At 43.6% G+C, this 24,752-nt stretch overlaps 1 long non-coding RNA gene across 1 annotated transcript; it reads right to left on the bottom strand.

The window, feature by feature from the left end:
* Positions 1 to 1,884: 1,884 nt before the first annotated feature.
* Positions 1,885 to 21,525, bottom strand: LOC140486530 (uncharacterized). The gene is made up of 3 exons (XR_011962627.1): positions 21,222 to 21,525; positions 7,506 to 9,322; positions 1,885 to 4,521 (listed from the first exon to the last, which is right to left on the bottom strand). It is a non-coding gene; the product is annotated as an uncharacterized lncRNA (long non-coding RNA).
* Positions 21,526 to 24,752: the final 3,227 nt, after the last annotated feature.

Genomic DNA, 24,752 nt, shown 5'->3' on the forward strand with positions numbered 1-24,752 from the left:
CTGTTTTGGGACCATTGCTGTTTGTCATTTTTATAAATGACCTGGAGGAAGGGTTAGAAGGTTGGGTGAGCAAGTTTGCGGATGATTCGAAAGTCGGAGGAGTTGTAGACAGTGAGGAAGGATATGGCAGGTTACAGCGAGATATAGAGAAGCTGCAGAGCTGGGCAGAAAGGTGGCAAATGGAGTTCAATGTAGCTAAGTGTGAAGTGATTCACTTTGGTAAGAGTAATAAAAAGATGGATTACTGGGCTAATGGTAGACTACTTGGTAGTGTGGAAGAGCAGAGGGATCTTGGTGTCCATGTACACAGATCTCTGAAAGTTGCCACCCAGGTAAATAGTGCAGTGAAGAAGGCATATGGCGTACTGGCTTTTATTGGTAGAGGAATTGAGATCCGGAGTCCTGAGGTCATGCTGCAGTTGTATAAGACTCTGGTGCGGCCGCATCTGGAATATTGTGTGCAGTTTTGGTCGCCATACTATAGGAAGGATGTGGAGGCACTGGAACGGGTGCAGAGGAAGTTTACCAGGATGTTGCCTGGTATGGTCGGAAGATCCTATGAGGAAAGGCTGAGGCACTTGGGGTTGTTTTCTTTGGAGAAAAGAAGGTTTAGGGGTGATTTGATAGAGGTGTACAAGATGATTAGGGGGTTAGATAGGGTTGACAGTGAGAACCTTTTTCCACGTATGGAGTCAGCTATTACAAGGGGGCATAGCTTTAAATTAAGGGGGGGTAGATATAGGACTGATGTTAGGGGTAGGTTCTTCACTCAGCGAGTCGTAAGTTCATGGAATGCCCTGCCAGTAGCAGTAGTGGACTCTCCCTCTTTATGGGTATTTAAGCGGGCATTGGTTAGGTATATGGAGGATAGGGGTTAGTGTAAGTTAGGTGGGCTTTGATCGGCGCAACATCGAGGGCCGAAGGGCCTGTACTGCGCTGTATTCTTCTATGTTCTATGTTCTATGTTCTATGACAACCAACTCCCATTCCTAGACGTGATGGTATAGAGAACACCGAATGGAGAATTCACCACAAAGGTTTACAAGAAAGCCTCACACACAGACCAAGTCCTAAACTATGAAAGCAACCACCCCAACACACACAAACAAAGTTGCATCAGGACACTATTTAAAAGGGCCACAACACACTGCAGCACACCAGAACTACAAAAAGAGGAAGAGGAACACCTATACAAGGTATTCGCCAAAAACGGATACCCTCGCAATTTCATCAACAAATGCCTAAGGGAGAGACAACGGAACGAGGACATGCCACAACCCAAAGGACTAGCCACACTACCATACATCAGGAGCATTTCTGAACTGACAGCCAGACTACTGCGACCACTCGGACTCATAACAGCACACAAACCAACAGCCACGCTCAGACAACAACTCACCAGAACAAAGGACCCGATTCCCAGCATGAGCAAAACCAATGTCGTGTACAAAATCCCATGCAAGGACTGCACAAAACACTACATCGGACAAACAGGAAGACAGTTAACGATCCGTATACATGCTCACCAACTAGCCACGTAACAACACGACCAGCTATCCTTAGTAGCCACACACACAGACGACAAGCAACATGAATTCGACTGGGACAACACTACCATTATAGGGCAAGCCAAACAGAGAACAGCTAGGGAATTCCGAGAGGCATGGCACTCATCCACAGATTCTATCAACAAACACACCGACCTGGACCCAATATACCGGCCACTGCAGCGGACAGCTCGAACTGACAACCGGAAGCGGCAGAGACAGGCCACTATAAATGCCGGAGAAAACAGCACAGAAGCGCTTCACAGGAGGCTCCCAAGCACTGCGGATGTCACCTAGACAGGGGACGAAACGTTTGCAAGACAAATTCCCAGCTCGGCGAACAGAACCACAACAACGAGCACCCGAGCTACAAATCTTCTCCCAAACTTTGAATGTAAAAAAAAGATTGGCTGAAGGGCTTTTTCTGCACTGTAGATACCTGTAATTCTGTGAAAGGGGGTTGATCATATCTGCATACTCCAATTTTAAAAATCAGAATGAGGATTATACAAGTGGGATTGCACGTGAAAACCTGCAAACTCACCAGTCACTGCCATAATTTATTAGGTCATCTTTACTTGTGGGAATCTGAAATAAATTTTATTCTGCAGTGAAACCTCTATCAAGACTTCAAATTAAAGTTAGAGGAGAGCCTTTTTTTTATCAAAGCACTGGTTTGTCAAGATGAGTGGTGCCATTGTTCAGAATATTCTTTATTTCCATTATTTGCATCCAGTTTTAGGACATGATATTTTCTGGTTATATGAGCAGTTCATATGCTGTCTCATAAACACAGGAAGAAGGAGCAGGAGCAGGCCATTCATCCTCGTGAGCCAGTCACAGCATTCATTTAGCTTCTGGCTGAATACCTTCCCCTGCACCATATTCCTCATTATCTCCATATTAATTCACATCATTAGAATCTGGAAATCTATTGATTTTTGACTGGAACATGTTCAATGATTAAGTTTCCACAGCCCATTGAATCAAGAATTCCAATGATTGACCACCCTCTGAGAGAAATGAAACAGAAACAGAAATTGCTTTACACACTTACCATGTGTGGCAACATCTGTGGAGAGAAAACAGAGTTAATAGAGTCAGAGTCCTACAGCATGGAGACAGGCCTTTTAACCCAAACTGGTTCAGACCGACCAAAATATCCAACCATGTGAACCTCATTTCCCTGCACTTGACCCAAATCCTTCTAATTCTTTCCTGTTCGTGTATCTGTCCAAAGCCTTTTAAATGTTGTTGACATACCCGCCTCAACCATTTCTGCCAGCAGATCATTCAATATGCATACCACCTTCTGTATAAAAAGGTTTCTCCTCAGGTTCCCTTTTATTCTTTCCCCTCTCACTTTAAATCGATGCCCTCTAGTCCTTGATTCCCCAACCCTGGGAAAAAGACTGAATGCATTCACCTTACTATGCATCTCATGATCTTATACATTTCTGTAATATCCCCCTCAGTCTCCTACACTCTAAAGAAAAATGTCCTAGCTTGACCAACCTCTCTTGACAACTCAGATCATTGAGTCCAGGCAAAATCCTTGTAAATTTCTGCTGCAATCTTTCCAGTTAAATAAAACCTTTCCCATAACAAGGTGACCAAAATTGAACACAGTACTCCAAGTGCGGCCTCATCAATACCCTGTATGACTGTAATATAACTTCCCAACTTCTGTACTCAATGTCCCGACTGATGGAAGCCAATGTGCCAAAAACCTTCTTCACTGCCCTGTCTGCATATGACTCCACTTTCAGAGAACTGTGAACCTGAACTCTAAGATCCCTCCGTTCCACTACACTACCTTTCACCACGAAACACCATGAAACCATGTTTCAGGTCTTTCTTCAGAACTGATTGGAGCTAGATGAAGGTACTATATGTGCTGAAGGTGGGGGTTTGCTGATGATACAGGAAGAAAGGATACCTGGAACTGGAGCCCAAAGAGACAGAACAGCAATTCGGCAGTCAAAGGGGTGAATAATGTTGAGCTGGACAGAAAGAAAAGCTGATAAGAGACCATTAGTCAGTGAAAATGGGTTGACTGTGATGACAGGGCTAGGGATGTGGGGGTGGGTAAAGATGTGGAATGTAATGTTCAGGCTCTAAAATTAGTGAATTCAATATTGGGTCCTCAATATTCATCTGTAAACTCTTTATCTCCTTATCACAGCCTGCTTTCCCTTCTATTTTAGTATCATCCATGAATTTTGCTTTGTTACCTTCTGTCACTGTTTGAGATCATTTATATAGATTGTAAATAGTTGAAGTTTGAGAACTGAACCCTGCGGCACCCCACAAGTTACAGTACGGCATCCAGAGAAGAACCTTTTTTATCCCGACTCTCTGCTTTCTGTCAGTCAGCCAATCCTCTATCCAAGTCAATACTCCATCTCTAGCCCCCTGGGATCTAACCTTCTGGGTTAGTCTTTTATGCAGCACTTTGTCAAATGCCTTCTGGAAGTCTAGATATATCACATCCACCAGATTTTCATTATCCACCTTGCTTGTTACATTTTCAAAGAACTCCAGCAGATTTGTCATGTATGATTTCCATTTCATGAAACAGTGCTGATACTGGTGAATTGAGCTTTGTTTTTCCAAGTGTTAAGCTATCTATTCTTATATGATTGATTCTCGCAACTTCCCCACTATAGAGGTCAAATTAACTGGTCTACAGTTTCCCACTTTTTGCTCATCTCCCTTTTTCAATAAGGGTGTTGCATTAGCATGTTTCCAATCCACTGGTACTTTCCCAGAATCTAGTGAATTTTGGAATATCTTAAGTAATGCATCCACTTTCTCTGCTGGCACCTCCTTTAATAACCTCAAATGCAGGCCATCAGGTCTGGGACTTATCTACCTTCAACATTATCAGTTTACTTAATCTCCTTTCCCTAGTTGTAGTGCCAAGTTCCTTTGTAGTAACTGCAGTTTTTTGGGAAGTAATTATTGTCTTCACCTGTGAAAACAGAAACAAATATTGGGTTAAGCATTCTGCCATTTCTGAGTTTCCCATTATTACCTTGCAATTTTCATCCTCTAAAGGGCCAACATTTACTTTCACTATTCTCTTTCTTTTTATCTACTTATAGAAGCTTTTGGTATCAGTCCTTATGTTTTATGGTAGTTTCCTTTTGTAGTTCACCTTAGCTCTTCTGATTTTGTTTTTAGTAACCCTTTGCTAATGTTTAAAGTTCTCCCAATCCTCCAGAGGTGCTAGTATGCAGTATGCCCTAGTTTTTGCCTTTATGTTTCCCTTGACTTATTCATTAACAATTCCTCTTCCTCTCAGAAATATACTATAATTAATAAGCATTTCGTATCACCCTCAGCATTTTCCACTGTTCATCAACTGTCTTGCCCTTTGCTTAACTCCTTCCTGAGGCCCATATGATTATCTTTGCTCAATACTAAAATTCTGTATGTGACTCTGTCTTAGTCTTTCAATCTTAATTCGAAACTCAGCATCTGGATGGGTATATGAATAGGAAGGATTTAAAAGGATATTGGCCAAATGCTGGTAAATGGGATGAGATTAATTTAGGATATCTGGTTGGCATGGACAAGTTGGACTTAAAGGTCGTATCTGTGCTGTACATCTCTATGACTCTGACTCCTTCCAAGAGGATCCTGAATGACGAGACCTTTATCAGTCCTCCTCATCACATTGTACCAAATCTAATGTAGAAGTTCTCTAGTTGGATCCATGACATGTTGTTCTAAGAAACAATCTCTCATACACTCCATGAACATTTCCTCAAGGTTAGTCTTGCCAAGTTGATTAATCCAGTCATTACGCAACTGGAACAAACAGAGTTGTTATCTCTAGTTTGTTGCCCGTGCCACATGCTAGTAAAGTGAGGAACAGGGAGAGAGAGCAGAGCTGAACATGTGGCTGCAGGAATGGTGCAGGAGGGAGAGTTTTGGATTATTGGATAATTGGAGCTCTTTCTGGGGAAGGTGGGACTTCTACAAACAGGATGGTCTTCAACTGAACCAGAGGGGTACAATATCTTGGGGGGGGGAAATTTGCTCGTGGTCTTCAGGATGGAGGAGGATGAGTTAAACTAATGGGAACCTGAATTGTAGTTCCAGTGTACAGGAGGTTGAGGGTAGTGAGGTCAGGGATAGGTTTACACGGTCACAAGAGGGCACTGGCAATCAGGATATTGGTTTGAAAAGTATGTACCTGAGTACCAGGAGCAACCAGAATAAGGTGGGTGAATGTGCAGCATGGGTTGGTACTTTTGATGTGGCCATTTCAGAGACATGGCTGGAGGACGGACGGGAATGGTTATTGCAGATTCAGGGATTTAGGTGTTTCAGCAAGAACAGAGAAGATGGTAAAAGAGGCGGGGGTGTGGCACTGTTAATCAAGGGTAGTTTTACAGCAACTGAGATAATGTTTAAGGACTCATCCACTGAGGGAGTTTGGGCTGAGGTTAGAAACAGGAAAGGAGAGGTCACCCTGTTGGGAGTTTTCTATAGGCCTCCAAATTATTCCTTGGATGTAGAGGAAAGGATAGCAAAGATGATTCTCAGTAGGAGCGAGAATAACAGAGTAGTTGTTATGGAGGACTGGGAATACTATAATTCAAGTAGTTTAGATGGCTCAGTTTTTGTCCAATGTGTGCAGGAGGGTTTTCTGATATAGTATGTAGACAGCCAATAAGGGGTGATGCCATATTGAAGTTGGTACTGGTGGAATGAACCTGGCCATGTATTAGATTTGGAAGTAGGTGAGTACTTTAGTGATAGTGACCATAATTTGGTAATGTTTACAACAGCAATTGGCAGGGATAGGTATATACCGCAGGGAAAGAAGGATAAGTGGGGGAAAGGCAATTATGATGTGATTGGGCAACATTTAGGATGCATAGGATGGGGAAGGAAACTGCAGGGAATGGACACTCTTGAAATGTGGAACTTATTCAAGGAATAGCTACTGTGGGTCCTTGATAAGTGCATACCTATCAGGCAGGAAGGTAGTTCTCAAGAGAGGGAGCCCTGGTTCAAAGAAGTTGTCGCTCTTGTCAAGAGGAAGAGAAAGGCTTTTGTGAAGATGAGGCGTGAAGGCTCAGTTAGGGGGCTTGAGAGTTGTAAGTTAGCCAGAAAAGATCTGAAAAGAGTGCTAAGAAGCGCCAGGAGGGGTCTTGAGAAGTTGTTGGCAAGAAGTTGAAAGGATCAAGGAAAACCCTCAGGTCTTCTATAGGTATATCAGGAATAAAAGAATGACTTTTCGGCAGTATTCACATTGGAAAAGGGCAATGTGAGTGAGAATATGGAGATACAGGCTACAGGAGATACAGGTGGGATTGAGGTTGACAAAGAGGAGGTTTAGCAATTTTGGAAGATCTGAAAATAGATAAGACCCCTGGGCTGGATGGGATTTATCATTGGATTCTCTGGGAAGCCAGGGAGGAGATTGCAGAGCCTTTGGCTTTGATCTTTATGTCATCATTGTCACCAGGACTAGTGCCAGAAGACTGGAGGATAGCAAATGTTGTTCCCTTGTTTAAGAAGGGAATTGAGACAACCCTGGTAATTATAGGCCAGTGAGCCTTACTTCGGTTGTAAATAAGATGTTGGAAAAGGTTATAAGAGATAGGATTTATAATAATCTGGAAAGGAATAATGTGATTCGGGATAGTCAACACGGTTTTGTGATGGGTCGGTCATGCCTCAATAACCTTGTTGAGTTCTTCGAGAATTGAATTGAATTGAATTTATTGTCACGTGTACTGAGGCACAGTGAAAAGCTTTGTCTTGTGAGCAATACAGGCAGATCACAGAGTTAAGTCGCATAGATAAGTAAATAATAGGTAAACAGCGGCAATAACAAAAACACAGGTATGTTAAGAGATTGTGAGTCCATTCAGTATTCTAACAGTAGGGTAGAAACTGTTACAAAACCGGCTGGTGCGTATGTTTGGATTTCTGTACCTTCTCTCCGATGGTAGAGGTTGTAGGAAAACATTACCAGGATGGGATGGATCTTTGAGAATGCTGGCGGCCTTTCCTTGACAGCGGGGCTGGTGGATGGATTCTATAGATGGGTGGTTGGCCTTTGTGATTGTCCGGGCTGCGTTCACCATTGTCTGTAACCGTCTCCAATCTTGAATGGTACAGTTGCCATACCAGGTAGTAATACATATAGACAGAATTCTGTCGATGGCGCACCTATAAAGATTTGCAAGGGTATTCGCCAAATTTCCTCAGCTGCCTGAAGAAGAAGAGACGTTTTTTGGCCTTTGTAACCAGTGCGTCCACATGAAGAGTCCAAGAAAGCTTTTGTGGATAACCACTCCCAGGAGCTTGACACTTTCCATTCGTTCCATCTCTGTGCTGTTAATGTGTAAGGGGGCATGAGTAACATCCCGCCGAAAAGTCAATAATGAGTTCCTTGGTTTTGCCGGCATTGAGAGCCAGGTTGTTCTCAGTGCACCATTTTTCCAGGTCTTCCACCTCCCATCTGTAGCCTGTTTCATTGCCGTCTGAGATTCGACCAACCATGGTGGTGTGATCAGCGAACTTGTAAATGGCATTAGTCTGGTATTTGGCAACACAGTCTCGGGTATACAGGGAGTACAGTAGGGAGCTGAGTATGCACCCTTGGGGGGCTCCAGTATTGACTGTTAGTGAGGATAAAATAATGTCCCCAATCTTCACTGATTGTGGCCTGAGGGTCAGGAAACTGAGGATCCAGTTGCAGAGAGTAGGGCTTAGTCTGAGATCACTAATTTTAGTAATCAGTCTTGAGGGCATAATAGTGTTGAAGGTTGAACTGTAGCCAATGAGTAGGATTCTGACGTAGCTGTTCTTGGTGTCAAGATGTTCTCGGGAGGAGTGAAGGGCAAGTGATATGGCAACTGACGTGGATCTATTGGTCCGATAGGCAAATTGGAGTGGTCAAGAGTAGTGGGGAGGCTGGATTTGATTAATGCCATGAACAACCTTTCAAAGCACTTCATGACCACCAGTTCGAGCCACTGGGTGATAGTCATTGAGACATGCTGCATGAGTCCTCTTCGGCACAGGGATGATGTTGGCCCTCTTGAAACAGGCAGAGGCAGAGACAGTGACCTGCTGCAGGAAGAGGTTGAAGATTTCCAAGAAAACCTCTGCCAGTTGATCTATGCATGCTCTGAGTGCACGGCCTGGTACTCCATCTGGTCTTTGGATTCACATGAAGGAAAACTGATCTGACCTCTGATATTGTGACTGTTGGGATACGTTCGTCAGGACTTAATTGAATAACCAAAATTCTGCTCAAAGCGAGCATAGAAGGCGTTGAGATGATCTGGGAGGGATATGTCATTGTCTGCTATCATGCACTGTCTCTTTTTAGACCCTGTGATGTCATTCAGTCCTTGCCCTAGTCGTCGGGTGTCTGTCTGGGTCTCTAGTTTGGATCGGTATTGGTCCTTGGCTGTCTTAATGGCTCTGCGAAGGATTCTTTTTATTTGAGTGTGTCTCCTGATCTGAAGATCTCACACCTGGTTCTTGGTAGATTCTGTATGTCCTGATTCATCCAGGGTTTCCTGTTGGGAAATACCCGGATTGACTTCCTCGGTATGCCGTCTTCCACACACTTGCTGATAAAGCCTGTGACAGTGGTGGCGTACTCGTCCAAGGTACCTGCGGACTGTTTGAACACGGCCCAATCAGCCGATTCCAGACAGCACAGGAGTTGATCCTCTGCCTCTTCCAACCAGCAATGGACCTGTTTCCGCGAGGGGGTCTCCTGCGTGAACTTTTGCCTATAAGCCAGGAGAAGAAGCACAGCATTATGGTCAGAGTTCCCGAAATGAAGGCGGGGGATGGAGCAGTCGGCATCCTTCATAGGTGACAAAGCAGGTGGATGAAGGTAACGTGGTTGATGTGGTGTATATGGACTTCACTAAGGCGTTTGATAATGTGCTACATAGGATGCTATTGCACAAAATGAATTTCGGGTTTGAAGGTGATTTAATATTTTGGATCAAAAATTGGCTTGCTGAAAGAAGACAGACGGTGGTGGTTGATTGGAAGTGTTCATCCTGGAGGTCAGTTACCAGTGGCAAGGATCTGTTTTGGGGCACTGCGGTTTTGTCATTTTTATAAATGATCTGGATGTGGGTGTGGAAAGATGAGTTGGTAAATTTGCAGATGACAGTAAGCTAGGCAGAGTTGTGGATAGTGCCAAAGGATGCTGTGGGTTACAGAGGGACATAGAACTTGGTTGAGAAGTGTCAAATGGAGTTTAATGCGGAGAAGTGTGAGGTAGTTCACTTTGGAAGAAGTGACAGAATTGCAGAGTACTGGGCTCATGGTAAAAGTCTTGGCAGTGTAGGTGAACAGAGAGATCTCAGTGTCCAGGTGCATAAATCCCTGGAAGTTGCCACCCAGGTTAACAGGGTTGTTAAGAAGGCATATGGCGTGTTGGCGTTTCTTGATAGGGGGATTGAGTTTCTGAGCCATGAGGTCATGCTTCAGCTGTACAAGACACTGGTAAGGCCACACATTGAGTATTGCATGCAGTTCTGGTCACTGCATTGGAGGAAGGATGTGGAAGCTTTGGAAAGAGTTCAGAGGAGATTTACTAGGATGTTGCCTGGTATGGAAGGAATGTCTTACAAGAAAGGCTGAGGGAACTGAGGCTGTTTTTGTTGGAGAGCAGAAGGTTGAGAGATGACTGAATCGAGACATATAAGAACATTAGAGGGTTAGATAGGGTGGACAGTGAGAGCCTTTTTCTCAGATGGTGAAGGCTAACATGAGCAGACGTAGCTTTAAATTGAGGGATGATAGATTTAGGACAAATATCAGACGTAGTTATTTTACTCAGAGGCATAGAATGGCCTGCCTACAACAGTAGTACTCGCTGACGTTAAGGGCATTTAAATGGGCATTGGACAAACATATGGATAATAATGGAATGATGTAGGTTAGATGGGCATCAGATTAATTTCATAGGCTGGTGCAACATCAAGGGCCAAATGGCCTGCACTGTGCTGTAATGTTCTATGTTCTATACATGTTAAAAGCTCCCAAAATTACCATTGTGTCCTTCTCACAAGGCCTCATTACTTCCTTGTTTATTTATGTCCTACTTCGGAAGTATTGTTCAGGGCCCTATAAATTACTTCTACCAAGGGGTGACTTCCCTTGCTTTTTATTTCCGCCCAGACTAATTCAACATTTTGATCCCTAGTGTCAATATCATTTCTTTAATGCAGCCTTGATGTCAACCTTAACCAATAAAGCAACTCCACCTCCTGCTCCCTCTTGTCTATCCTTTCAGAATACGGAGTACCCTTGGATATTTAATTCCCAATCCTGATCATCTTGTAACCACATTTCAGTAATCCCATCAGATTGTACTCATTTGTCTCCATTTGTGCCATCAGCTCATCCATCTCATCAACTATATTCCAAATACTGCACATGTTTAGGTTTTTAAATAAGCTCTACTGATTTGTTTATCACTTTTAACATTTTCTTGTGCAATACGCTTTCTATCGTCTCCATGCTATTTATTAATCGCTGATAATACTGATCTTTGACCACATTATTTATTTCCATTTTAAACTCACATTTTTATCTTATATGATTCCTTCTTTCACCATGGTTGTTCTTTTCCGTAGGGTGGGAGAGTCCAAAATTAGAGGGCACAGGTTGAAGGTGAGAGAGGAAATATTTAAAAAGGATTTGAATGATAACTTTTTCATGCAGAGATTAGTGCATGTATGGAACAAGCTGCCAGAGGAAATGGTGAAGTCAGGTACAATTACAATATTTTTAAGGTATCTGAATGGGTACATGAAATTGGAAGTGTTTAGAGGGATGTGGGCCAAATGCTGGCAAAAGGGACTAGGTCAGATTAGGGTGTCCGGTTGGCGCAGATGAGTTGGATCGAAGAGTCTGCTTTCATGCTATAAGTCTCTGTGATTCTGTCTATGGTTGTTCAACTGGCCTGTCTGTTTATCCCATTAACCTCTACCTTCAGGTCACATTCTGACCTGCTACTTTGGTTCTGACCCCTGCCTTATTTGTTTAAATCTACCCATTTGGATAATGATGAAGCATGCTATACATCGCATACTTTTGTTTTGCAAGTTAGAGCCAGTGGGTCACATCATGGGGCTGATGCTGATGCATTATGAATGAGAAAAGACAATCTCATCCAAGAATCACTGACTGACCTGCTATAACCACAACCGTCTTCCTGTGTGCCAGGTATGACTCCAAATAGTAGAGAGTTTGCCCCCTGATTTCCATTGATTCTAGTTTTACGAGGCCTCCTTGACATCTCTCTCACCTCACCTCTGGAATTCAACTCTTCTGTCCGTGTTTGAACCATGGCTGTAATGAGGTCAAGAGCTGAGTGACTTGGTGGAACCCAAACTGGGAATCTTATGAGCAGGTTACTGCTAAGCAGGAGCTGCTTGATAACACTGCTGATGACACCTTTCATCACTTTACTGATGATCAAGATTAGATTGATTGCCAGGAATTGGTTGGATTGGATTTGTCCTGCTTTTTGCACAGGGCATACGAGGGCAATTTTCCACATAGTTGGGGAGATACAAATGTTGTAACTATACTGGAAGAATTTGGCTAGGGGAGTAGCTGAAGCCTAAGTCTTCAGTACTACTGCCAGAATGTTGTCAGGGCCCATGCCTTTGCAGCATCCAGTGCCTTCAGGTGTTTCTTGTATCACGTGGAGTGAATTGAATTGGCTGAAGTTTGGCATGTGTAGTGCTGAGGACTAATGGAGGAGGCCGAGATGGATGATTGTTGCTAATGGCTTAGCCTTATCTTTGCATTTGTTGGGTTCTTCCATTTTTGACTATGTGGATATTTTTGGAGCCTCCTGCTCTCGTGAATTATTAAAGTTCCACCACATCCACATTCACAAGTGGATGTGGCAGGAGTACAGAGTTAGATCTGTCCATTGGTTGTGGAATGATTTAGCTCTGTCTATCACTTGCTGCTGATGTTCAGTCTTGAGTTGATAGATCTATTTAAAGTCTGTCCAATTTGGCACAATGCTAGTGTCACACAACACATGGAGCGTGTCACACAACACAATGGAGCGTTTTCTCAATGTGAAGGTGGGGCTTCATCTCCTTAATGACTATGCGGAGTCTCTCTTATCAATACTGTCATGGACAGAAGCATCTGGAGCTGGCAGATTGGTAAGGATGAGATCAAGTATGTTTCCCCCCTTGTTTCACCACTCACTGCAGACTCAATCTCATAGCCTTGTCCTTTAGAATTCAACCAGCTCAATCAGTTGTACTACTGCTGAGCTACTCTTGATGGTGGACATTGAAATCCTCCACTCTTGCCAATCTCAGTAATTCCCCGAAGTGTTTATACAACATGGAGGAGTACTGGTTCACCAGCCGAGGGAGGATGGTACATGGTAATCAGCAGAGATTTCCTTGCCCATGTTTAACCCAAAGCCATGAGATTTCATGGACCTGGAGTTCGCTTTGAAAACTCCCAGGCCAACTCCTTCCTGACTGTATACCACCATGCTGACATGTCTGCTGGGTCTGCCCTGCCAGTGGGACCGGACATATCTAGGGATGGTGATGGTTGTATCTGGGATGATTATGTAAGTATGACCATATCAGATTGTTGCTTGATTAATCTATGAGACAGCTCTCCCAATTTTGGCACAAGCTCCCCTGATGTTAGTCAGAGGACCTTGCAGGGTTGACAGGACTGTTTCTGCTATTGACTTAGAACATAGCACAGTACAGGCCCTTCAGCCCACGATGTTGTGCCAAGCATTTGTCTGGTGCCTATGTCAATGCCAGGTGGTCTGTCCAGTTTTATTTCTTTGTTGAGATTTCATAGTAATTGATACAACTGAGTGGCTTGCTGGACCATTTCAGAGGGTGGTTGAGAATCAACTACTTTGTTAAGGGTCCAGAGTCACATGTAGGCCAGACCAGGTGGAGATGGCAGATTTATTTCCCTAAGGCACATTAGTGAGCCATATTGGTTTATCTGACATTTGTCAATGATTTCATGGGCATTTGTAGATTCTTAATTCCAAATTTGGATTAATGAATGCAATTTTAACCACCTGGCTTGGAGAGATTAGAACCCGTGTGCCCAGAACATTAGCTGAATTTCTGGATTAATAGTTCAGTGGTAATACTGATCAGTGACCAGTGACCAATGATAATACATCACCTCCCTGGTGCTTTTAATTATGTTGCTTTAGAGATAAAGCAGGGTGAGTCAGATGTAATTTTACATTAATAATCTTAATTAGAAAATATCAATCCAATCATAAAGGGTCATGTCAAGTTTATAGAAATGTATATGTATACCTTTGTCAGTAAATAGGTGTTTATTATTTTTCTTTAAAGCTATCTAAAAAGTTTTGACTTGTAGTAACACACTGGATATCATAGTGGCTGTTGCTGAAATTTTTTGCTTTATTCTTTAATGGAGTGTGGACATTGCTGGCAAGACTGATATTTATTATCCATCTCTAACTGCATTTGAGAAGGTGGTGGTTAGCTGCCTTCTTGTATCACTGCAGTCCTTGTGGTTAGCGTTATCCACAGTGCTACTGGGAAGGGGAGTTTCAGAACTTTTACTGAGTGACACCTGCTGTCCTTGTCCTTCTAGTTGGTAGAGGTCATGGAATTGGAAGATGCTGTTGAAGGAACCTTGATTATTTTTTTCTTACACTACACCATGTGGATGGTACACATTGCTGCTGCTGAGTTGGTGTTGGAAGGGGTGAATGTTGAAGGTAGTGGATAGGACGCCAGTCAAGTAGAGTATTTTGTCCTAAATGTTAAAGTCATCATATCAAAGTAGCACAGAAAAAGACATATTGGTCCATTGCATCCATACTGGTCAAAAAGCAACCACCTAACTATCCTAATCCCATTTCCCAACACTTGGCCCAAAGCCTTGTATACCTTGGCATCACATGTACACATCTAAATACTTACATTCTATGAGGGTTTCTGCCTTGATGAACCTGACAAGCAGTGGGTTTCATATTCCCACCAGTTTCTGGTGTAAAAGTGTTTCTTCATGTCTCCTATAAGCATTTAGTCCCTTAACTGAAATCTATGTCCCCTGGTCATTGATCCCTCCAGCAAGGAAAAAGAATCTTTCTGTCTACCCTATTTATGCCCATCATAATTTTATGCATCTCAGTCACATTTCCTGTCAATCTCCTCAACTTTAAGGAAAACAACCCCATTCTATCCAATTGCTCCTAATAACTGAAACTCTCCAGCCCAAGCTTTGACAAGACTCTGATGAATGGAGATGGTAAGCAAGTCCCAAGCTTTTGGGGTAAGAAGACATAGAAGACATTGGTCACCCTGGAAAGGGTGCAAGATAGGTGGACACGGGTGAGGTGGCAGTTCTGGAGGCCTGGTGAGGAGGAACAAAGAGGTAATGTCATCTTATGGAATGTCTCTGACATAGTCAATGTGCCTCTCTTGCTTCTAGCCTTTTCATTAAAAAGTTAAGTGTAAGCCAATTGAGACCCTTAATTGCCACTAATTTAAACAGTCAAGGGTCTCCACAGACCTATGTTGTCGTCCACATTTTAACATTCCCCCTCACAAAAACACTGAAATTCACAAAAATAATCACCAAAATGTTTAATAAAAACCAAAAGGACTGCAGATGTTAGAAATCAGAAACAAGAACAGAAATTGCTGGAGAAGTTCTGAGGAAGTGTCACTGAACCTGAAACGTTATCTCTGATTTCTCTCCACAGATGCTGCCAGACCTGCATTGAGGTCATTCAACCCACTGAGACTTCTCTGTCATTTAATGAGATCATGGTTCATATCATTAAAAATCATTGAAGGACATTTAGTGCACTGAGCCGTTAGTTTTGTGGAAGGTTTCTTGATGAATGAATGATTTATTGTCACATATATCTCGGGAGACAAAATGAAAAAAGTGTTCTGCACCATAATCTGGCGCCATTTTGAGGTACAAAAGAAAGTACTTAAATAGAGTTCATCTTCATCTTTGGGATCCCAAATTCAGCACCAGGACCTCTGCACTGTCCCCAGTCTGGGCCTATGACAGCCAAGAGCCCCTGCTCCAGGCACTGACACCACTGCATTTGACGACTTGTTGCTGGCAATAGGCCTGGAGCGTAGACTGTAACACACTTAAGAATTCCTGGTCTGCCAATGCTGCAGCCAATGCCCCAATGCTATTCCAGTAGTCCGTGTATTGAGTCTACAAGCCAGGTGTCACTGCTGACACCATTCCGGCCTCCTCACAATGTCAGGAAAAAAACAAAAAACAATGAAAAAGAAAAGAAATGCTCCCTGCTTGGAGCAGATGAGGTCAGTCTGAACACTACCTACCGTGCTGGCACCACTATCTTGAATCTGGATCAAGATTTCATGGGTTTTCTCACTCTATCTTACCAAACTCACTTCATTAATTGCATAACTGTTGTCACCCAAACATTGTCAGTCAGGATTGTCCCATTCAGTTGCTTTTTTTTTGCGCTGGACATGTAGAGCGAGATAATTCAACACTCTGCTTTGTGGGCAAGTTTCTGGAAGGTCTGCTGAATGGGATCATGCCAACATGGGACTTCTCTTCCCCCTGTTGAGGCCATGACACCAGTCCATGCCAGTCTAGTCCATCTGGCTTAAAACAATAATTTCGGGAATGCACAGCAATGTCGAAAGGAGATCAATGAGCTCTTCATTCCATGGCAATAGGTGCTACCATCCTCTCTGATACTATTGCCTGAAACTTCTTCCCTGATGCGCTGTCACTAACCCCAACCCCCTACATTAATAACTCTGCATGCCCTCTATGCTGCTAAACTCACTTGCTCATGACACTTCCCCACACGCACCAACAGCAATGGCTGTGCCACCCATTTCTGTCTTCAATAATACCTACCTGTATGTATTTCCATGAGGAATACAACCCAAAATAAGGCACAACGACTCAAAATAGTGTGCTGCCCATCATTTGGCTTATTGCTGTCGACTTTAACCACCCCAATCGCGTGTTGGAGATTGCTTTTGACTAATTATGCCCGGAATCTCTGAGCATGGACCTGCTAGTAACTATGTCAAGCTTCCTGGTTTTGTGTCTGCACTAAACAGCAAGATAAGATAGCAGCAGTATGAGTATGATAGATCTGTCTGAGGAGGGAAAGCACAAAAAGGCAATGCAGTGATGCTGTGAGCATTCTGGAAGGTTTAAAGTGAGTGAGCAAGGGATAGATGTATACCACTGGGCAAGAGTAACAGCTGGAGGAAAGGCAATTACGATGCGATTAGGTAAGATTTAGGAAGCATAGGATGGGGAAGGAAACTGCAGGGGATGGGCACATTAGAAATGTGGAGCTTATTCAAGGAAAAGGTCCTGAGTGTCCTAGATAAGTATGTACCTGTCAGGCAGGGAGGAAGCTGTAGAGTGTGGGAGCCGTGGTTTACAAAGGAAGTGGAATCTCTGGTCAAGAGAAAGAAAAAGGCTTATGTTAGGATGAGATGTGAAGGCTCAGTTAGGGCACTTAAGGGTTACAAGGTAGTCAGGAAAGACCTAAAGAGAGAGCTCAGAAGAGCCAGGAGGAGACATGAAAAGTTGTTGGCGGATAGAATCAGGGTAAACCCTATGGCTTTCTGTAGGTACTTAAGGAATAAAAGAATGACGAGAGTAAGATTAGGGCCAATCAAAGATAATAGTGGGAAGTTGTGTGTGGAGTCAGAGGAGATAGAGGAAGCACTAAATTAATATTTTTCGACAGTATTCACTCTAGAAAATGTCAATGTTGTCGAGGAGAATACTGAGATACAGGCGACGAGACTAGGTGGGATTGAGGTTCACAAGGAAGAGGTATTAGAAATCCTGCAGAGTGTGAAAATAGATAAGTCCCCAGGTCCAGATGGGATTTATCCTAGGATCATCTGGGAAGCCAGGGACGAGATTGCCAAGCCTTTGATATTGATCTTTAAATCGTCATTGTCTACAAGAATAGTGCCAGAAGACTGAAGGATAGCAAATGTGGGTTCCCCTGTTCAGGAAAGGGAGTAGAGACAACCCTGGTAATTGTAGACCAGTGAGCCTTACTTCAGTTGTTGGTAAAGTGTTAGAAAAGGTTATAAGAAATAGGATTTATAATCATCTAGAAAATAATAATTTGATTAGGGACAGTCAGCACGGTTTTATGAAGGGTAGGTCGTGCCTCACAAACCTTAGTGAGTTCTTTGAGAAGGTGACCAAACAGATAGATGAGAGTAAACCGGTTGATGTGGTATACATGGATTTCAGCAATGCGTTCGATAAGGTCCCCTACAGTAGGCTATTGTACAAAATGTGGAGGAATGGGATTGTGGGAGATATAGCAGTTTGGATCAGTAATTGGTTTGCTGAAAGGAGACAGAAGGAGGTGGTTGATGGGAAATGTTCATCCTGGAGTCCAGTTATTCATGGTGTACTGCAAGGTTCAGTGTTGGGTCCACCGCTGTTCGTCATTTTTATAAAACGACCTGGATGAGGACGTAGAAGGGTGGGTTAGTAAATTTGCAGATGACACTAAGGTCGGTGGAGTTGTGAATAATGACGAAGGATGTTGTAGGTTATAGAGAGACATAGATAAGCTGAAATCCATATACACCAGATCAGACACTTTACCCCTATCCACCTGTTTGGTCACCTTCTCAAAGAATTCAATAAGGATTTTGAGGCACGACCTACCATTCACCAAACCGTGTTGATTTCCCTAATCAACTAATTCCCATCTAGATGATTATAAATCTTATCTCTTATAACCTTTTCCAACACTTTACCCACAACCAAGACAAGGCTCACTGGTCTATAATACCAGGGTTGGCTCAACTCCCCTTGAACAAGAGGATAACATTTGCTAATCTCCAATCTTCTGGCACTATTCATGGAGACAATGACGACAAAGAACAAAGCCAAAGACTCTGCAATCTCCTCCCTGACTTCCCAGAGAATACTGGGATAAATCCCATCCACCCCAGGGGTCTTATCTATTTTCACACTTTGCAGAATTCCGAGCATTTCCTCCTTGTGCACCTCAATCCCATCTAATCTACTAGCCTGTATCTCAATATTGAAGGAGAAAGTGAGGACTGCAGATGCTGGAGAAGAGAGCTGAAAATGTGTTGCTGGAAAAGTGCAGCAGGTCAGGCAGCATCCAAGGAGCAGGAGAATCGACGTTTCAGGCATCAGCTCTTCTTCAGGAATGAGGAAAATGTGCCAAGCAGGCTAAGATAAAAAGTAGGGAAGAGGGACTTGGGGGAGGGGCGTTGGAAATGCGATAGGTGGAAGGAGGTTAAAGTGAGGGTGATAAGGTGAGGGTGATAGGCTGGAGTGGGGGTGGGGCGGAGAGGTAAGGAAGAAGATTGCAGGTTAGGAAGGTGGTGCTGAGTTCGAGGGTTGGGAATGAGACAAGGTGGGGGGAGGGGAAATGAGGAAACTGGAGAAATCTGAGTTCATCCCTTGTGGTTGGAGGGTTCCTAGCTCTCTCTTAGGTCTTTCCTGGCTAACTTGTAACTCGCATGTGGCCTAACTAAGCTTTTACATCTCATCCAAACATAAGCCTTCTTCTTCCTCTTGACAATAGATTCAACTTCTTCAATAAATCCTGGCCCCCTTGCTCAATCACTTCCTCCTTGCTTGACAGATACATACTTATCAAGGACACGCAGTAGCTGTTCTTGAATAAGCTCCACGTTTTAATTGTGCCCAGCCCCTGCAGTTTCCTTCCCCATCCTGTGCATCCTAAATCTTGCCAAATCGCATCATAATTATCTTTCACCCAGCAATACCTCTTGCCCTGTGGTACGTACCAATCCCTTTCCATCACTAAAGTAAATATAAGTGAGTTATGGTCACCATCACTAAAGTGCTCACCTACCTCCAAATCTAACACCTGACCAGATTCATTACCCAGTACCAAATCCAAAGTGGCACCGCCCCTTGTTGGCCTGTCTACATATTGTGTCAGGAAATCATCCTGCACGCTTTGGACAAAAACTGACCCATCTAGAGTACTCAAACCATAGTATTTCCAGTCAATATTTGGAAATTTAAAAGTTCCTCCATAACAACTACCTTGTTACTCTCGCTCCTCTCTAGAATTATCTTTGCAAACCTTTCTTACACATCTCTGGCGCCATTCAGAGGCCTATGGAATTCCCCCAACAGAATGACCTCTCCTTTCCTGTTTCTCATCTCAGCCCATACTACCTCAGTAGACGAGTCTTCAAACATCCTTTCTGCCACCGTAATACTGTCCTTGACTATCAATGCCACACCTCCTTTACCATCTTCTCTGTTCTTACTGAAACATCTATCTCCTGGAATCTGCAACAACCATTCTTGTACCAGCTCTATCCATGTCTTTCAACCCATGCTGCAAGTTCACCCACCTTATTCCGGATGCTCCTGGCATCGAAATTGACTTCAAACCACCTTCCTGCTTGCCAGTGAACTCTTGCAACATTCAAACCACATTTCTGACTTCACTACTCCCAATTTCCTGGACATTGGAACTACAATTAAGGTTCCCATCCCCCTACTGAATCAGTTTAAACCTTCCGAAGAGCATTAGCAAATTTCCCCTCCAGGATATTGATACCCCTCTGGTTTAGGTGTAGACCACCCTGGTTGTAGAGGTCCCACCTCCCCCAGAATGAACCTCAATTATCAAGGTATTCAAACCCCCCCCCTCCTGCACCAACCCTGTAGCCACATGTTCAACTCCTCTTTCCCCCTGTTCCTCACCTCACTAGCATATGGCATGGGCAATAAACCAGATATAACAACTCTGTTTGTTCTTGCACTAAACTTCCACCCTCGCTCCCTGTATTTCTGCCTTAAATCCCCATCCCTTTTCCTATGTCATTAGTACCTATGTGGACCACAACTTGGGGATGCTGTCCCTCATCCTCAAGGATCTTGAAAACATCATGCAAGGCATCATGAACCCTGGCACCTGGGAGGCAACAGACCAACCGTAAGTCTCTTTTGTTCTCACGGAACGTCCTATCTGTCCCCCTAACTATGGAGACCCCAATGACTAATACACTGTACATCTCCCCCCTTCCCTTCTGAGCAAAAGGAACAGACTCTGTGCCAGAGACCTGTACCCCATGGCTTACCCCTGGTAAGTCGTCCCCCTCAACAGTATCCAAATAGTATACTTGTTAATGAGGAGATTGGCCACTGGGGTTCCCTGCATTGCCTGCCAGTTCACTCAGTCCACTGACGGTTACCCATCTGCCTCTTTCTTGCACCTGAGGTGTGACTACCTCCCCGTAACTCCTCTCAATAACCCTGAGCACTTCCCGAATGCTCCAAAGTTCATCCAGTTCCAGTTCCCTCATGGGATTTCCGAGGAGCTGGGGTTGGGTGCACTTCCCACAGATGAAGTCAGCAGGGACATGAGTGGTGACCCTTAATTCCTACATTCTGCAGGAGGAACATTCAACTGCCCTGACCACCATTCCCACTATTCTGAATTCCGAAAGTGACTGTGGAAATATAAATAATTTTTTAAAAACTAGTTACCTTACCAATCCGACGCACAGAACATTTTTTTTGGTTAGAGGAGAAGGATGGGTGGGAGACACTATCTATCTAAGTCGTGTTTTGGGTAACTTCACTTACTCAGCAGTCCCGTGTCCGATCCTGCTCAGCGTGTGCTCCATGTATTCATAAGGTAAGTTTTAAAAGCAGCGATCCACCTTCCCATCAGTCCCCTGATTGATGCTCTCGCTCTTCCTCCTGCTGAAACAAAAATGGAAGGCCTCAGTGCTCAAGGTAAGTTTTTAAAGCAGTGATTCATCTTCCCATCAGCCCCCTAGTTGATGTTCCTTCTCTTCCTGCTTCCTGTAAGCCCCGGTCGATACTCCCGCACTTCATTCTGCTGAAGGAAAAAACTCCAGGTAGAGTCGGAACCTTTTCCAGGTGGCAGCCAGTGATAAGTGGGATACTGAGGAGATCGATGCTTAGACCCCAGCTGTTCACAATATGTGAATGATTTAAATGAGGGAACTAAATGTGATTTCTCCAAATTTTCAGATGACATAAAGCTGTGAAGAAGATGCAGAGATGCCTCTGTGTGCTTTGGACAAATAGAGTGAGCGGGCAATTAATGGCAGATGCAATAGAATATGGATAAATGTGAGGTTATCCACTTTGGTAGCAAACACATGAATACAGGTTATTATCTGAATGGCAATAGGTTTTAAAAGGGTCATTTGCAATGAAACCTGGTCGTCCTGGTAGACCATTTGCTAAAATTACATGTGTATGTGTAGCAGGGGTGAAGAAGGCAAATGGTATGTTGGTCTTCATAGTGAGAGGATTCAAGTACAGCAGCAGGGATGTCTTGCTGCAACTCCACAAAACCTTGGTGAGACCACATTGGAATATTATGTGCAGTTTTGGTATCCTTATCTGGGAAGGATGTTTGAGCTCTGGTGGGAATGCAACAAAGGTTTACCAGTCTGATTCCTGGAATAACAAACTGATGTATGAAGAGAGACTGGATTGAACATATTTACTGGAGTTTAGAAGAATGGGTGGAGAGGGATCTCATAGAAATCTATGTAACTCTAACAGGGTTAGATAGGGTAAATGGCGGAAGGATATTCCCAATGATTGGGGGGTCTCGAACCATGTGTCACATTCAAACAATATGAAGGTAGGCAATTCAAGATTGAGGTGAGGAGAAATTCCTTTACCCGGAGAGTGGTGAACCTGTAACATTTTCTGCCATAGAAAATGGTTCAGGCTAAAACATTAAATGTTTTCAAAAAGGAGTTGAAAATCACGCAACACCAGGTTTTAGTCCAACGGTTTATTTGGAAGCACTAGCTTTCAGAGCGCTGCTCCTTCATCAGATGGTTGTGGAGTATCTCCACATCCACCTCACGAAGGAGCAATGCTCCGAAAGCTATTCTTTCCAGAAAAACCTATTAGACTATAACCTGGTATTATGTGATTTTTAACTTTGTACACACCAGTCCAACACTGGCCCAACACCGGCACCTTCAAATCACAAAAAGGAGTTGGATATGGTTCTTAGAATGAAAAGGATCAAAGAATATGGGGAGGAAGCAGGAGCAGAATCCTGAGTTGGATGCTGAACAATGATAACATTGAATGGCAGAACAGGCCTGAAGGGCTGAAATGTCTACTCTTGCAACTATTTTCTATGTTTCCATGTTACCTTTCAATATTTAGTTCCCAGCCTCAGCCATACTTCATTCAGGTTTCTTTATAACTGCTATCTCATAGCAGTTTCTTTCTATTTGCACTATCAATTGATCCATCTTGTTACAAATGCTATGAGAATTCAGATAAAGATCCATTCAGAGTCATAAAGATGTACAGCACAGAAGCAGATCCTTTGGTCAACACATTCATGCCAACCAGATACCCGAACCTAATCTAGTCCCATTTGCAAGCACTTGACCCATATCCCTCTAAGCCCTTCTTATTTATGTACCCATCCGGATGTCTTTTAAATGCTGTAATTGTACCAGCCTCTACCATTTCCTCTGGCTGCTCATTCCATACATGCACCACCCTCTGTGTGCAAAAGTTGCCCCTTAGGTCCCTTTTAAATCTTTCCCCTCTCACCCTAAACTATGCCCTTGAGTTCCGGACTCCCCCACCCCAGGGAAAAGACCTTGTCTATTTACTCAATCCATGTCCCTCATGATTTTAAAAACCTCTATAAGGTCACCCCTCAGCCTCCGATGCTCCTGGGAAAACAGCCCCAGCCTATTCAGCCTCTCCCAATAGCTCAAACCATCCAACCCTGGCAACATTCTTTTAAATCTTTTCTGAACCTTTTCAAGTTTCACAACATCCTTCCTATAGTAGGGAGACCAGAAGTACACACAATGTTTCAACAATGGCCGAATCAATGTTCTGTACAGCCGCAACATGACTTCTCAACTCCTGTCTCAATGCTGTGACCAATACAGGCAAGCATACCTATCTTGTTCTTCACTATCCACCCACCTGTGACTCCACTTTGCAAGGAACTATGAGCCTGTACTCCAAAGGTCTTTGTTTAACAACACTCCCTCAAACCTTGCCAATAAGTGTACAAGTCTGCCCACACTTGAGCCCTCCTCCTCTCGTAGAACATAGAACATAGAAAAGTACAATACAGAACAGGCCCTTTGGCCCACGATGTTGTCCCAAGGTTTAATCCTAATGTAAAGTATAACAACTTAATCTATGCACCCCTCAACTCACTGCTATCCATGTGCATGTCCAGCAGTCGCTTAAGTGTCCCCAGTGACTCTGGTTTCACCACCACATCTGGCATCACATTCCATACATTCACAACTCTCTGCATAAAGAACCTACCTCTGACGTCTCCTTTATACCTTCCTCCTAATATCTTCAAACTATGACTCCTCGTACCAGTCAATCCTGCCCTGGGGAAACGTCTCTGGCTGTTGACTCTATCTATTCCACTCATTATCTTGTATACATCGATCAGGTCTCCTCTCTTCCTCCTTCTCTCCAGACAGAAAAGTCCAAGTTTATTCAACCTTTCTTCATAAGGCAAGCCCTCCTGTCCAGGCAGCATCCTGGTAAACCTTTTTTGCACTGTCTCCGAAGCCGCGGTGTCTTTCCTTTAGTAGGGCGACCAGAACTAGACACAATATTCCAAGTGTGGTCTCACCAGGGACTTGTTGAGCTGCAGCAAAACCTCGTAGCTCTAAAACTCGATCCCCCTGTTAGTGAAAGCCAAAACATCCCATATGCTTTCTTAACAACCCGATCCACTTGGGTGTCAACTTTGTGGGATCTATGTACTTGCATACCCAGAGTTCGACCTTCCAACATGCATCACTTCACATTTATCCAGATTGAACTCCATCTGCCATTTCTCAGTCCAGCTCTGCATCCTGTCCACATCATGCTGCAGCCTGCAGTAGCCCTCTATACTATCGATGCCACCTCCAACCTTTGTGTCATCTGCAAATTTACTAAACCACCCCTCAACCTCCTCATCCAAGTTATTTATAAAAACTACAAAGAGCAGAGGCCCAAGAACAGAGCCCTGTGGGACCCCACTCAACATTGACCTCCAGGCAGAATACTTTCCATTTACAACTACTCTCGCCTTCTGTCAGCCAGCCAATTCTGAATCCAGATAGCCAAATCTCC

This window comes from Chiloscyllium punctatum, chromosome 15 (assembly GCF_047496795.1).
Source record: "Chiloscyllium punctatum isolate Juve2018m chromosome 15, sChiPun1.3, whole genome shotgun sequence".
In the NCBI taxonomy this organism is placed as follows: Eukaryota; Metazoa; Chordata; class Chondrichthyes; order Orectolobiformes; family Hemiscylliidae; genus Chiloscyllium; species Chiloscyllium punctatum.